The following is a 13,586-nucleotide window of genomic DNA, read 5'->3' on the forward strand; positions in this document are numbered from 1 at the left end:
TTTTATATATATATATATATATATATATATATATATATATATATTATATATGACTGTGACTGGTAAAAATGTTCTGTAACAACAGAATTCCATCTAATAAAAGGAGCCCATAAAAACACCAAAATATAGAGAAAAAGTACTATATTTCAGAGACTGCTGTCTCCCTCTTCAGGTAGATGAATGAGAAAAGTTTACAGAAAAGGTGGTATTTATACCAAGAGGTCCATCCACAAACAAGCCATTTTAAGTCACCCCCGCTGATAATCTTCCTTTAATCTTCTTAAGGGTTGGTTGAATGAAGACGTTGTCGATCGTGTCCGAAATCCATGCTCCTTTTGAGATGTTCATTACCTGCCTCTCTTTTATTAAGGCCGATTCCATCATTTGACTCTTGTACCGGCAGTTGCTGATATAGATTACACGTGACAAATTCCAGTTTATTCTATGGTTATGTTCATTTATATGGTTGAAAATAGCCGAGTTCTGTTGTCCATACCTAATTGACCGTTTGTGTTGTATTAATCTCTGGGGAAGGGATTTACCTGTAAATCCGATGTAAGATTGGTCACAGTCCTGGCATGGGATTTCGTATACCCCAGAGTCCTTTGGAGATGTCTTTTGTTGGACGTTAATCAGGGATTTGGCTAAGGTGTTTGGGTAAGTAAATACAATCGTGTCCAGGTGGGGAATTATTATTTTATTGTTGGGTGTATCTCTGGTCTTGTCTTTAGGGGGTCGGTAGCTTTGTGAATTGCTTTCTCAATTATATGGTCAGGATATTTTAAAGACAAAAGTTGCTTGCGAATTAGTTCAAATTCTTTTTCCAGGAATTCTGGGGAACAAATTCGTAGGGCTCTTAAGAACAAGTTACTAGCTACACCTATCTTGATAGTAATGTCATGATAGCTAAAGTAGTGAATTTACAGGTAAATCCCTTCCCCAGAGATTAATACAACACAAACGGTCAGTTAGGTATGGACAACAGAACTCGGCTATTTTCAACCATATAAATGAACATAACCATAGAATAAACTGGAATTTGTCACGTGTAATTTATAGCAGCAACTGCCGGTACAAGAGTCAAATGATGGAATCGGCCTTAATAAAAGAGAGGCAGGTAATGAACATCTCAAAAGGAGCATGGATTTCGGACACGATCGACAACCTCTTCATTCAACCAACCCTTAAGAAGATTAAAGGAAGATTATCAGCGGGGGTGACTTAAAATGGCTTGTTTGTGGATGGACCTCTTGGTATAAATACCACCTTTTCTGTAAACTTTTCTCATTCATCTACCTGAAGAGGGAGACAGCAGTCTCTGAAATATAGTACTTTTTCTCTATATGGTGTTTTATGGGCTCCTTTTATTAGAGATATATATATATATATATATATATATATATATATATATATAATATATATATATGCATATATATATATATATATATATATATATATATTATATATATATATATATATATATATATATATATATATTCATCACTTAGTCGTTTACAAAAATCAAAACTGTCTTGGCCCCGTTCGCCTGTCAAAAATTGGATCAAGTATGAAGCTCTGTAGAAATCTTATTTAAATTTAATCTTCCAGAAAGCAGAACAAAATCAATTCAAGATTTTGCTTATATATATATATATATATATATATATATATATATATATATATATATATATATATAAATAACTGTACATATCACTTGAATTCAGCAGCAGCCCAAGACTGTTGGCAGAGCTCGCTGCCTACCTGAAAATTTCCATATCGAGAGATTCGATACGATCTCATATAATTCTCCCTTAACACTCCAGTGATGGATTGATATTGGTTCGTATCATACCTCGTATTTCCACGGCGGGTTATTTTACAGGTACGAATTAGGCGCTGCGACCCATTCGTTTGGGGTCATTTCAGAAATTATGAATGAAATTTATCCGGGAGAGAGACGTGTGTGTGTGTGTAATACACGGCGGAGCCGCCCACCTCAATTATGAATGGAGTCTGTTCGAGGAAACAGACATTTGTGTAATACACAGAACCTCTCATTAAATTACGAATGTATCCCATTAGGGAAAATGGACATTTGCGTAATGCACAGAGCCTCTCATCAACTTTGTGAATGAATGGGATCTATTAGAGAAAATAGACGTTTATTTAATACGCAGAGACGTCTGAGGCAAAATTATTTAGGACGGGACGAATATGCAAGTTACACCTATAAGTGTTTTTATGTGTACGCTGTTTATTTGAAAGTTTAAACACTTACTGGCTCTCAATGGAAGGGTTTCAGTTTTATGTGTTTTGATCATGTGCATATATAATATATATATATATATATATATATATATATATACCATATATATATATATATAGTATATATGATATATGTGTGTGTGTGTGTGTGTGTGTGTGTGTGTCTGTGAATTTTTATCGCGTGACCGCGATTCATATATATATATGCATTAATCTACAAATGTCCTTCAATATCCAATTCGCTCTACCTCGGAATTAATATATTTAAAAAATTCCCCTTCGGTTAACATATATGGAAATATATTAATTCCGAGGTGGAGCGAATTGAATATTAAAAGATATTTGTAGCTTAATGCATATATATATATATATATATATATATATATATATATATATATATATATATATATATATATATCATTTTATGTATTTATGTGTGCATGCATGTATTTATTTCCTGCTTACCAAAACCACACCATCAATACCCTGCCCCCCTGCCCTGCATATGCCCTACTACACTTCACGTACAGCACAGAGCGATGAATCAAAGTCGAAGGCGACCAGTATCAAATGACCCATTGTACGTCTTGTGGGGCTACTGAGGGAGTGTGAGACTTCATGTGATACACCCGCACGCGTAATTCGATGACCTGCGCATTACACACCTCCCTCTACCCCAACCCCAACCCCAAACCCTATACCCGACCTCCGATACCCAGCCATACCCCTAGGTCTCATAACACTGCCGACGATCGCCTTCCCCCATACCCTGAGTAAATGTAAACTTCCCTACCCCAACCCCTAACCTCTATATGCTCTGCCTTAAAAATCAACCTCAGCCACCCACGCAACCCCAGATCACGTGACGCCATCAACACTATCAACCCCATTGGCCACAGGAAGGTCTTCATCATCACAATTACATCATCATCATCTACCGCCATTTGGACGGGATTGGCAAACGGAGCAACTTGTGCTCACCGCTAGAAAGCGAGCGTTCGAATGCGCTCTACTGAGCCAACCTCTCTATACTTTGCTTGAAAAATCAACCTCAGCCACCCACGCAACCCCAGATCACGTGACGCCATCAACACTATCAACCCCACTGGCCACAGGAAGGTCTTCATCATCACAATTACATCATTCATCTACTACCATTTGGACGGAATTAGCAAACGAAGCAACTTGTGCTCACCGCTAGAAACCGAGCGTTCTAATCTCGGCCCAGAATGACTTTGTGTGTGATAGAGGGGACTGAATGAGGCCATCCGTCATTCTTATAACATCCCCGAACGCCGGACCGCTTTCGTATTCGCGTCTTCCTTTCTCCAGATGTGTGTCATTTTTCGCCCATAATTGCGATTCTCATCCGGGTGCTATTCCGCTAAACGCGGCCCCGGGTTCGCTAATGTTTGGTTCCATTCATTCTGCTTCTTTCGAGTGAGCGCTTGGCGTGCTCACTTGTCTTACCGTCATTGTTCTGTCGGTATACTTATCTCTTTTTCTCATCTCCATTTCGCCTCTCTCTCTCACTCTTTCTCTCTCTCTCATTGCTGCACAGTTTTAAGATTATATTTTTTAATAAAGTTTTTCAGCAAGTGGATACATTCATTCGTTGTCTCTCTTTTCAATAAATATATGAACAGTCACCTCGCTCTCTCTCTCTCTCTCTTTCTCTCTCTTTAGCAAATACATGTACACTCAACTCTACTCTCTCTCTCTCTCTTTAACGAATGTACATTCATCTCTCTCTCTCTCTCTCTTTAACAAATATATGTACATTCACCTCTCTTTCTCTCTATCTTTAACAAATATATGCACACTCTACTCTCTCTCTCTCTCTCTCTAACAGATATTTATACATTCACTCTCTCTCCCTTTTTAACAAATACATGTACACTCAACTCTACTGTCTCTCTCTCTTTAACAAATGTCCATTCACCTCTCTCTCTCTCTCTCTCTCTCTCTCTCTCTTTAACAAATATATGTATACATTCACCTCTCTCTCTCTTTAACAAATATATGTACACTCTACTTTCTAACAAATATTTATACATTCACCTTTCTCTCTCTTTTTAACAAATATATGTACTACATTCCACTCTACTCTCTCTCTCTCTCTCTCTCTCTACGGTTCCATGGTTTCCGTCCCCTCTCACCACTTCGCCTCGGGCACTCGCAGGCTGTCATTTGCGTGCATGTTATAGCTATATTTCCTGATGAAGCGAAAAATCTCATGGCGTTATCTGGGTTTTCCCTCTTATATAACCATGCTCCAGAAAGGTCTATGATATTTCTTTGATGTCATGATACTCGCTGTGGTAGGTTTCCCCAGATGATAATGTTTATGGGTCAAAGTCAATACACTCTCAGGAATACTCATTCATAAGTCTTTGTGGTTGGAAAGCAAATGTGATATTTAATGCTCTATAGTCTACGTGAACTCCTTGAATTTTTTTGTGCTAATTCGCGTTAGTCCCTATGAGTTCTGGGTTACAGGAAACAGCCTACTGTATTGACAGACAGATATTAATTACATATTTCAGGTTCAGTTAACAGCCCACTGTATTAACAGGCAGATATTAATTACACATTTCAGGTTCAGTTAGAGAGCCTATTGATCGGCATCTGTAGTAGCGTTATAAGTCTTTGTTCAATGGTGTTGATTAAACCAACAGAAAGCCTCTGAGGATATCTGTCTAATTCTAAATAAATGTCATTTATACGCATTCGACCACAGCTGAGGATCAATATTTATTTAGGAAGTGTATGTAATCTCACACTGATTGCAATGTCGGGTCCCATGCAGTAATAAATTATTTTGACATCAGTGATCGACAACCAACGCCGACTATCACCCAAACTTCCCCATATTTTACGTTTCACTCGATTTTAGCGGGAAAATTCTTTAGCGACAGAATATTTGCTCAGGATAGTATGGCACTGATATTGAATTTCCCTTTATTTGTTTGTGAATTATCTGAAGATCTGTCAACGCTGAAACAGATAAGATACACAGAAGAATGTACAATACATACGTCAAGAACTCGATAAGACAGACTGGCATTGCTTGAGAGAGGATGGCCGACTCCCCGGAGTGGCGCGAGAGAAGGCGGTTACTTATAGATATTCATTTGTTTCACGCTGTGCAGGCCGCGGGAATGGACTCAGCGTTGCCAATACCGGTGATCGACCCAAGGGGAGACTGAAATATCTACGTTTCAGAGCTGTATCTTTCGCCTGTTAGGCTTGCAAAGGGCGAAGACTCTGCTTCGCGAGAACAAGTTTAGAAAAAGGAATGGGTTTTACTTCTCCAAAGCAATTGTGAAAAGGAAAAGCCTTTGAAAGTTTGAAGCAATTCTGGCCTGAAATTTAGCCAAATTTAGCCTAATTTTGGAATATGATACATTTAAGGATAACGAGCCCAGTCCAGAGACGTAGCAGCGCTAGTTATTGCCGGTGACGGGATTTGATGAAAGCGATTTCATTCTTTCTCCTATGACGATAATGACCATTTTAGCATCTTCATTCCCCCTCTCTCATTGAGTATGTTCTGTTTCTGATCTGAACATATTCTTATTAGCAGAAAACCTCTCTCTCTCTCTCTCTCTCTCTCTCTCTCTCTCTCTCTCTGTCTCTCTCTCTCTCTCTCTCTCTCTCTCTCTCTCTCTCAAATAAGTGGTATTCATTAGCAGTTCATCTTGTCAACGCTTCGTTCCTCCCTACTTCCCGGGGCCAGATGAAGAACATAGCTCGAGTGTGAAGACTAGTGCAAACGCCGATATTGGCAACACTGGAAGTTTTTTCCTTCTCGTCATAAATAACCGAACCTAAATTGGCTTGACTGTCTCGGGTGTTAATTCGAGCTCAATCTGCAGATGTATATCTGCGGGTATCGAGAGGAAGGAATAAGTAATGTTTCTGGGAGGAATAAATAGTGTTTCTGTTTCATATGTGGTTTAAGGGAACTTTCGTTGACAGAACAATATACTATACTCTGTTTTTTTTCATCTGTCCATCCGCCTGTGGTGTTTTTGTATGGTAACACTGCATCCCGGGCTTTAGATAGTTACGCTAATTGTAAGTTTTAGGTAAATAAAAGGATATCTGGGTGTACATTTGTAACTATAAAGTGTTTTAATAATTTACTGTATGCGAATTACACCGTTAATATTCGAAATAGGATATTATTATAATCGTTGAATGTAAGCTGAATGTAACTATCTAAAGCCCGGGACGCAGTGTTACCATACAAAAACACCACAGGCGGATGGACAGATGAAAAAAAAACAGAGTATAGTTAGGGGACTCGAGGTTTGTAATGGCATGACATATACATATACCATCTCATTAGTATTTCATTTAATCCTTTCTTCGAATAAAGAATATAACTGATGTTTACTTCTTCTTAAGATGTTCATTGAGCACGTCGTATATGAGATGAGCCTAATTTATTATTATCATTGCTGTAACAGACCACTGGATCGTCTCTCTACTCATAGATGGACGGCTCAAGGAATTCTTTGTAGAATGAAATGTGAAAATTGCAGCTAAGTAAAGTTAAAGAAGTTGGAAAGCAAACTAGGAAGAGAACATCGGCAACGAGTGAATGGGGAACCTTATGTAGCCCTGGTCTGAATGGGGCTGCAAAGAAACCTTATTAACATCTACAGTGTGCCGCACGGTTAACGCTGTACGTCGTACTCCGAATTGGAAGTCATAAACACATTTCATTACTTTTATCTTAAAAAGAAAAAATGATTGATTGCAGAAATAACTTGATCAAAAGATAGTGATCTTCTGGCGATAACTACAAGAAGTACAGTTCACCATCTATGTTATGTTCTCTACAGTGACCGAGAAGCTGAACTTGGTCGTATGTATTGTACGTATCTTGAAACCTTGGTTTTTGCTGGGTAACATTCATTTCACTTATAATATAAAATTTAGGAACATGTAGAGCTATGCCGTGAAACTTAAGGCAGCCTCGATAGCCTCCTGTATTTTATTTCCCAATCGATGAAAAAAAATGCATGGATCTGAGGCTCAAAAAATACATTGTCCAGCCTTTCCACTTCTTCATTTCCTTATCCTGGTTTGTGAGTTGGAAAGATAGCTAATCGTCGTATCAGGACACAACAGCAAGCTCGATCTTGAGACAGACATTGTGTGGAAAGACTATAGACTGAGCTAGGTCATCTGCTCTGTCAAGACAGGTCCCGGTCAAGGCATACAGCGTCCATCTTCGTCATCATGACGGAACGGGCAGCTGTGGAATTCCATCTTTTGCCGTATTTATTTGCCACAAATCTCCAATCATCCAGCTTCTTTCTCATGGTTCTCATGCAAACACTTCTGGGTCTTCCGAATCTCCTGCTGTCCACAGAAACCCAACTCACTCAGTCGCGTACTGTCATTTATTCTTTCGCTGAATTGATTCTACTGTATTTGAAGTCCTTCTTTAATAAGTCGTTTTGATTTTAATAGGAAAATATCAACCTATCATCGTCCGATACTACTTTGGCATGTTATCTATGCTACTATGAGATTCAGGGCCTTTGTAACACGGTTTTTTCGCAATAACTTTTTTATCTATGCATTTCATAAATATAACGCTTATTCAGAATACATATTATATCTACACATAAATTTTGACTGTATTCTGCATTACGTAGGTTGAATAAATTTGGTACTTATAATGTAAAAGTGACCTTTTTTGAAGACGGGCCAACTTACTCAGAGAAAAGGTTTCGAACGCACTCGTTACGTAACTTATGACAGAATTTCTTCCCTCTTTCTCGATGGATGATTGGCTATACGTAACGAAGGCTAAACCCCTGGCAGCAATGACATACGAATTTAAATACAAGCAAAGCAGTACACCTTTATGAACTCTGGAACCTCTCCACTGATAATTGTCATAATGAACAAACCAACAAAATATGTTATTAAATACAAAAACACTACGATTATTAGTCTAACTCCCAAAATAGGTTCCTAAGAAATTACAGTCTACTTTATAGGTCACAATCAGATTGACAAAATGTAGGGAATAGCTGGTAATTTTCAAAAACATAGTAGACAAGCTTGATTTGATAACTGCTATATCCAATGTAAAGGAATTTTATTTATTGGCTATCTACCTATTTACTGAAAAAAAAAAAAAAAAAAATAGCCGGTACCGTATATTGGCCCCAAGGCCTATACAAAGAGGTCAGACGGACAGAACTGTCATCTTCGCTCCTCTCTCTCGCTGTGACGTCACGCCGGCCACAGCCGGTGATTCACTGGTGGGCCGCGGCATTGTAGATTAAAACATTATTGTTATTTGAGTAATTCTTGCTTTTGACTACTTAATCTGACACTTTCGTTATCAAAAAATTCCGAGAATGTCCAAACAATTTTATTGATAAAGTAATATTACTGTAGCCTTAGTACAGCAGTGTGAATTGAGAAGCAGGTATTGAAGGAAACACGGTTGTAGTTGTAACTTTTATTAATGAAAATAATTTCTAAACACTTGAATACAAACAGAAATAACCTTCATTTATTTTACAACAATTCCTCGATTGAAGGCCTTAAAATGTTGAAAGTATTTATACACAGATCTAAATATTTAACTTTTTTTTTTCTTGTGTCTCTCCGATCATTTTCAATTTTCATCTTTCTCTTCTTCGTTTTAATAGTATTATTTAGGTGCCTTAGTTTAAAATATATAGAGATCTTTGCGAAGAATTCAATAATCTCTTCAGGGACCTTTACTCCTGATCGTTGCAATTCAGCAACAAGAGTTTTTCTGCATGCTTTCCCTTCTAAAAGTGATGAACCGTGAATTGTGTTTGAAGACTTCTCGTAGGACACTTAATTGAGAAGAAAATTCTTCTGATGGCATATACAGCTCACCTCTGTTTACCATTTCAATCCACGATTCATTTGCATTTGTACACTCTTTCATCTTTTTTCCTAATTGTGGATATTTTGTAGAAAACTTGTTGACAATATAACCACCTACATATTTAAGAGCTTCATCTTCAATTACAGTGGCAGCCGTTTTTTCGTTTTCTTTATCCAGAATCTGATTGTTTACATCTTCTGTGGGGCAATAAAAATCTAAATCTTTAAACAATGAGCTGGTCAAGTATATTTCTAATGCCAATTCTCTATCTTCACTGTATTTTGAATTGCATGCACTCATTTGTCAACATGTCATAATCGTTGCACTTTGCAATGATGTTTGTTTTTTCACTAATTATTTTTACATATTTTTCCCAGAATGAATGACCTAGGCTTAAACTTGAATTTCAACAGCATTAGGGTGATCGTATGTGCCCTTCATTTGCCCTATGCAACCGAACAGATGCTCTAGGCAGTCTTGATTCAACTTATGCGTCATGATGTAATCTACATTAAAGACATCTTTAACCATTATTAGAGAGACCAATAACCGACTTACTAGAAAGAATTATGCCTTTTTGAAATTTGTACAGACATCTTGTTTTCTGTGATTTTACTTTTAAAGAAGTCATTACCTTTATGACCTTTTCCAAATTATTTATTTGAAATTTTTTATCAATCCCAAAGCCATTTCTCGCTGGTATATCGCAATACATGGTGTTTGAATTCATTATATCAAACCAGTCGTTTATCAATGAGATAAAATCAGAGGTAGCTTGCCAGTTATTGGATTCCAACAGACCTCTACTTCCCAAATACTTTAATGCACTTGCACAAGATGACGATAATAATTGCACAGCATACTTGACACGCTGCCTGTGCTGTTCATTAACAGATAGATGGAGTTCATTAATTTTATAGGCCAGCACATATTCTGTACTAGATTTTGCCAACATTTCACGGATACTTGTCAGAAATGAAATCACTGCCTAAATAAAAGCCTAAATCAATTAAGTTATTTCTGACTAATTTTATCAAATGGGGAACGTCGGCAAAAACGTATATCTCCCTGTCAGCACTTGGGTTCTTGAATGAAATCCTATTGACAAGAGGATCAATGCCAAATTCTTTCCACATGCGAAGATTGGCTGATCCCATGTCAGAAACAATAGCATGCTTTGGATTGATTTCATCAGATAGGCAACACACGTTTATCCACTTATCACGGTAAATTTTGTCTCTAGGAAACGTAAAATACCTAATGCCATTGCCTTTTGACTTTCTCTTGGTATTCAGGCATCCATAAACAGAACAGTTATTTGGCATTGTCGGTTAAGTGACTGCTCTCGTGTAAGCATAGGCCTTGGCTGTAAGAAGGTAACTGACCGGGCTGGGGCGAGCTGTGGCGAGCGTGACGAGCCCAGAAGGGTGACTCAGGGATAATCCTCTGTCCGACTGACCTCTTTGTATAGGCCTTGATTGGCCTTAAACCTTCACCAATAATTATCGTCAGAATGATTAATTCATGAGGCTCCGCCCACTTTCGCCTCGTTATAATTCAGGATAACACTGAAGGCTACCATGGGCACTGTTGGATTAGAAAATTTAACATCTGTCTATAAAAACTAATTTCTCGAATAGTTGTAAGAAGTGCTAAATGATCCTCAAGGATCCCAGCAGTTGGGCTAAACGTTTAATTCATGTATATTACTGCTATACTGTTGTGTACTACTGCTACAGTAGTATTACTACGCTAGCGCTGATACCCCACCCACATCTATGTATCGTTCCGCCATTCATAAAGTCTTTGGGTTTCAGAGCCGATGGAGTTTCTGTCTGGTGGATGGGCGGGGCAACATTTCGTCAAAAGGTGTGTTTACCTTGCTTATGTAATGAATGTTTTTCGACTCTTGGCTCGTAATCATTGGCCATGGCGTCGGCTAGATCATTTTTACTCTATAAAAATTAAAACTATCGGGTTTAGGTTATTGATAATGCTGACAAAATCTGTGTGTGGTTGTAAAATAAACATATGTCAACTTTTAGCTACATCCGATGCTTTGACAAGGAGCAAAGTCCTAAAAACCGTGTTACAGAGACCCTGAATCTCATAGTAGTAGTACTAAACTTGGCGGAAGCTCAAAGATATAATTTATTATACTAATAAATGATATCTTTGATCCCTGAAGGGCTAGTACTAAACACGGCGTACCATCGAGCTTCCGCAATATTCAGTATGCTAGGACCTCGAAGGTGACGATATAACAATTAACAAGCCAAAGTAACACTCCTCATTCTTCAATATGCAGTAGAGATTAAGAGAGCAAACATCACACTTTGATTACTTTAAGAGCCATCTACCGGTCGCTGGACGAATGAATGAAGGCCCCTGTGAAAGAGTACTCTATATTAACTCCGTCAACTATTTTGTTTGAAGGCGTTTCCTCGAGGCCCTCGACGTCGACCTTTCATAACCTTAAAGTTGACGAGGAGAGCGAGGTTCGTTCATTAGGTAATGCGGTGATCGGTGCTGTGTTATATAAAAAGGTTCTTCGTTTTGCGTGTTCGCGCTTCGTTGAGATTCGGGTCTTCAGTTCGTCTTTCGGTGCTGGTTAGAGTCTGTGCTTGAAATTTTTGATGCTGGTATGCTGTAGGTTAAATATGTTTAGTTTTTATTTTTCTATTTAATTTTCAAATTTGGTTCCAGTTAATTGGTATTTTAACTTTGTTCAGTGTTTTTCCACGACATTATTTTAGGTTTTGTACCGTAAAACGTGCCAGTGATACATTTCTATAGTTATGGTATATGTATTAAAGTTATCTTGCTTGTTCGCAGATTTTTCGACTAAAGCGAATAAAGTCTTTCGACGGCCTTAAGGTAGACCTATGTAAGACGCCTTTTGTAAATATTTTCATCCTCTGAACTCTTTGGTAAGTAACTTTCCTCTTTTAGTAAACCAAATTTAACAATGCAAGCCTAATCCTCCCCCTTCAGGGGCGGAGCCCCTGAAGAAGAGGATCTCCTTTTGTCATACGGTGGACTTCGGTGTTCCGTTTGCAGAGAGGAGGGGCTTGCTTTTTTTTTCCTCTTGTTCAAGTGGGTAAGTGTTTTAAGTGGATCTTCAGTGTTAACCTAACTTGCTGTGAATGTTTATTCACTTGTGAATCTTTGGAAGTCTCTTCTCTTGCGAATTTTTGTAAATCTCTTATGTTTAATAAGTTTCAAGAGTTAGGTTATAATTATTCTAAAACTTTAAAATTAATTTCAATTTTTTTTATTATTTTATTTAAATCCAAAATGGGTTGGTCATCTAATTTTTCGTAAGCCATAAAGATTACTACTGATATATCATACTCTAACTCAAATTCAGCTTTTAATTTTAAATTTCACTTTAACATTAAATATTGCTCAGTATTAGCAAGTATTAGCAATTGTTCAGTATTAGCTTGTAACTTTAAATATTGCTCAGTAATAGCTTGTAACTTTAAATATTGCTCAGTATTAGCACGAAAGGGGAACACGAGCGAATAAACCTAATTCTATTTAAGATTTCCAAAGTTAATTTGCAAGTTACATAACCTGTATTTTGGACAAATACTAATACTTTTCTTCTCTCGGCAGATTGTTGGACTTCTAAAAGAGTCGTGGCAACGAGGTGTACGTATTAGTACCCAATACATTGAAAAATACGAACTTCTATGGAATCGAACGTGGCTACGAACAAAAGGAAGAACAGACTTCGGAACTATAACCTGGCTTGAACCTGTTAGCAATAGGTTAACCAGGAAAATTATGGCTGTCTTCGAGTAATTGTGAAACAGCCAAAGAAAATCTGCATATTGGTTTGGTCTTATCAAGGTCTTTGTGGAAACCGTTCGAATGGAAATGCCTTTTTGAGCGTAATAGGCTAAACCACTCGAAAGGAAATGCTGTTTTTGAGCATAAGAGGCATAAACTGGGAAAAATTATGGCAGTCTTCCAGTAAGTGTGAAACTGCTAAAGAAAATCTGCATACTGGTTTGGTCTTATAAAAGCTTTTGGTCGAAATCTTTCGAATGGAAATGTTATTTTGAACGTAAGCTTGTTATTGAGAAGTTAATAAAGATTCATATGATCGGTCTGTTTGTAGTTGTATTAAGATTTGGTGTACATTTCAATCCTGTAATGAAATAATAAGAAAAATTCTACCGTATTTTGATAAGCATGGACTAAAATGACGGAGCAGAAAAGCACTATTCAAAGGCCAGAATAGAATTAAAGCTCGCATAAGCAAGAAAACCTGAAAACCTGATCTATCATGAATTCTTGATTCTTGGAAAACCTTATTAGAAATTTTTTATGGTTGAAACACTCATATATATGACATGAATGTTGGACTGGGAACAAGACAGATATGGAGAATTCGGTGCACTCGGTACTTAAACTA

At 37.5% G+C, this 13,586-nt stretch overlaps 1 long non-coding RNA gene across 1 annotated transcript; it reads left to right on the forward strand.

The window, feature by feature from the left end:
- The first annotated feature begins 11,651 nt into the window (after positions 1-11,651).
- On the forward strand, positions 11,652-13,272 carry LOC135196059 (uncharacterized). The gene is made up of 3 exons (XR_010310311.1): positions 11,652-11,802; positions 11,996-12,090; positions 12,782-13,272. It is a non-coding gene; the product is annotated as an uncharacterized LOC135196059 (long non-coding RNA).
- The last annotated feature ends 314 nt before the right edge of the window (positions 13,273-13,586 follow it).

This window comes from Macrobrachium nipponense, chromosome 17 (genome assembly GCF_015104395.2).
Source record: "Macrobrachium nipponense isolate FS-2020 chromosome 17, ASM1510439v2, whole genome shotgun sequence".
NCBI classification, from domain to species: Eukaryota; Metazoa; Arthropoda; class Malacostraca; order Decapoda; family Palaemonidae; genus Macrobrachium; species Macrobrachium nipponense.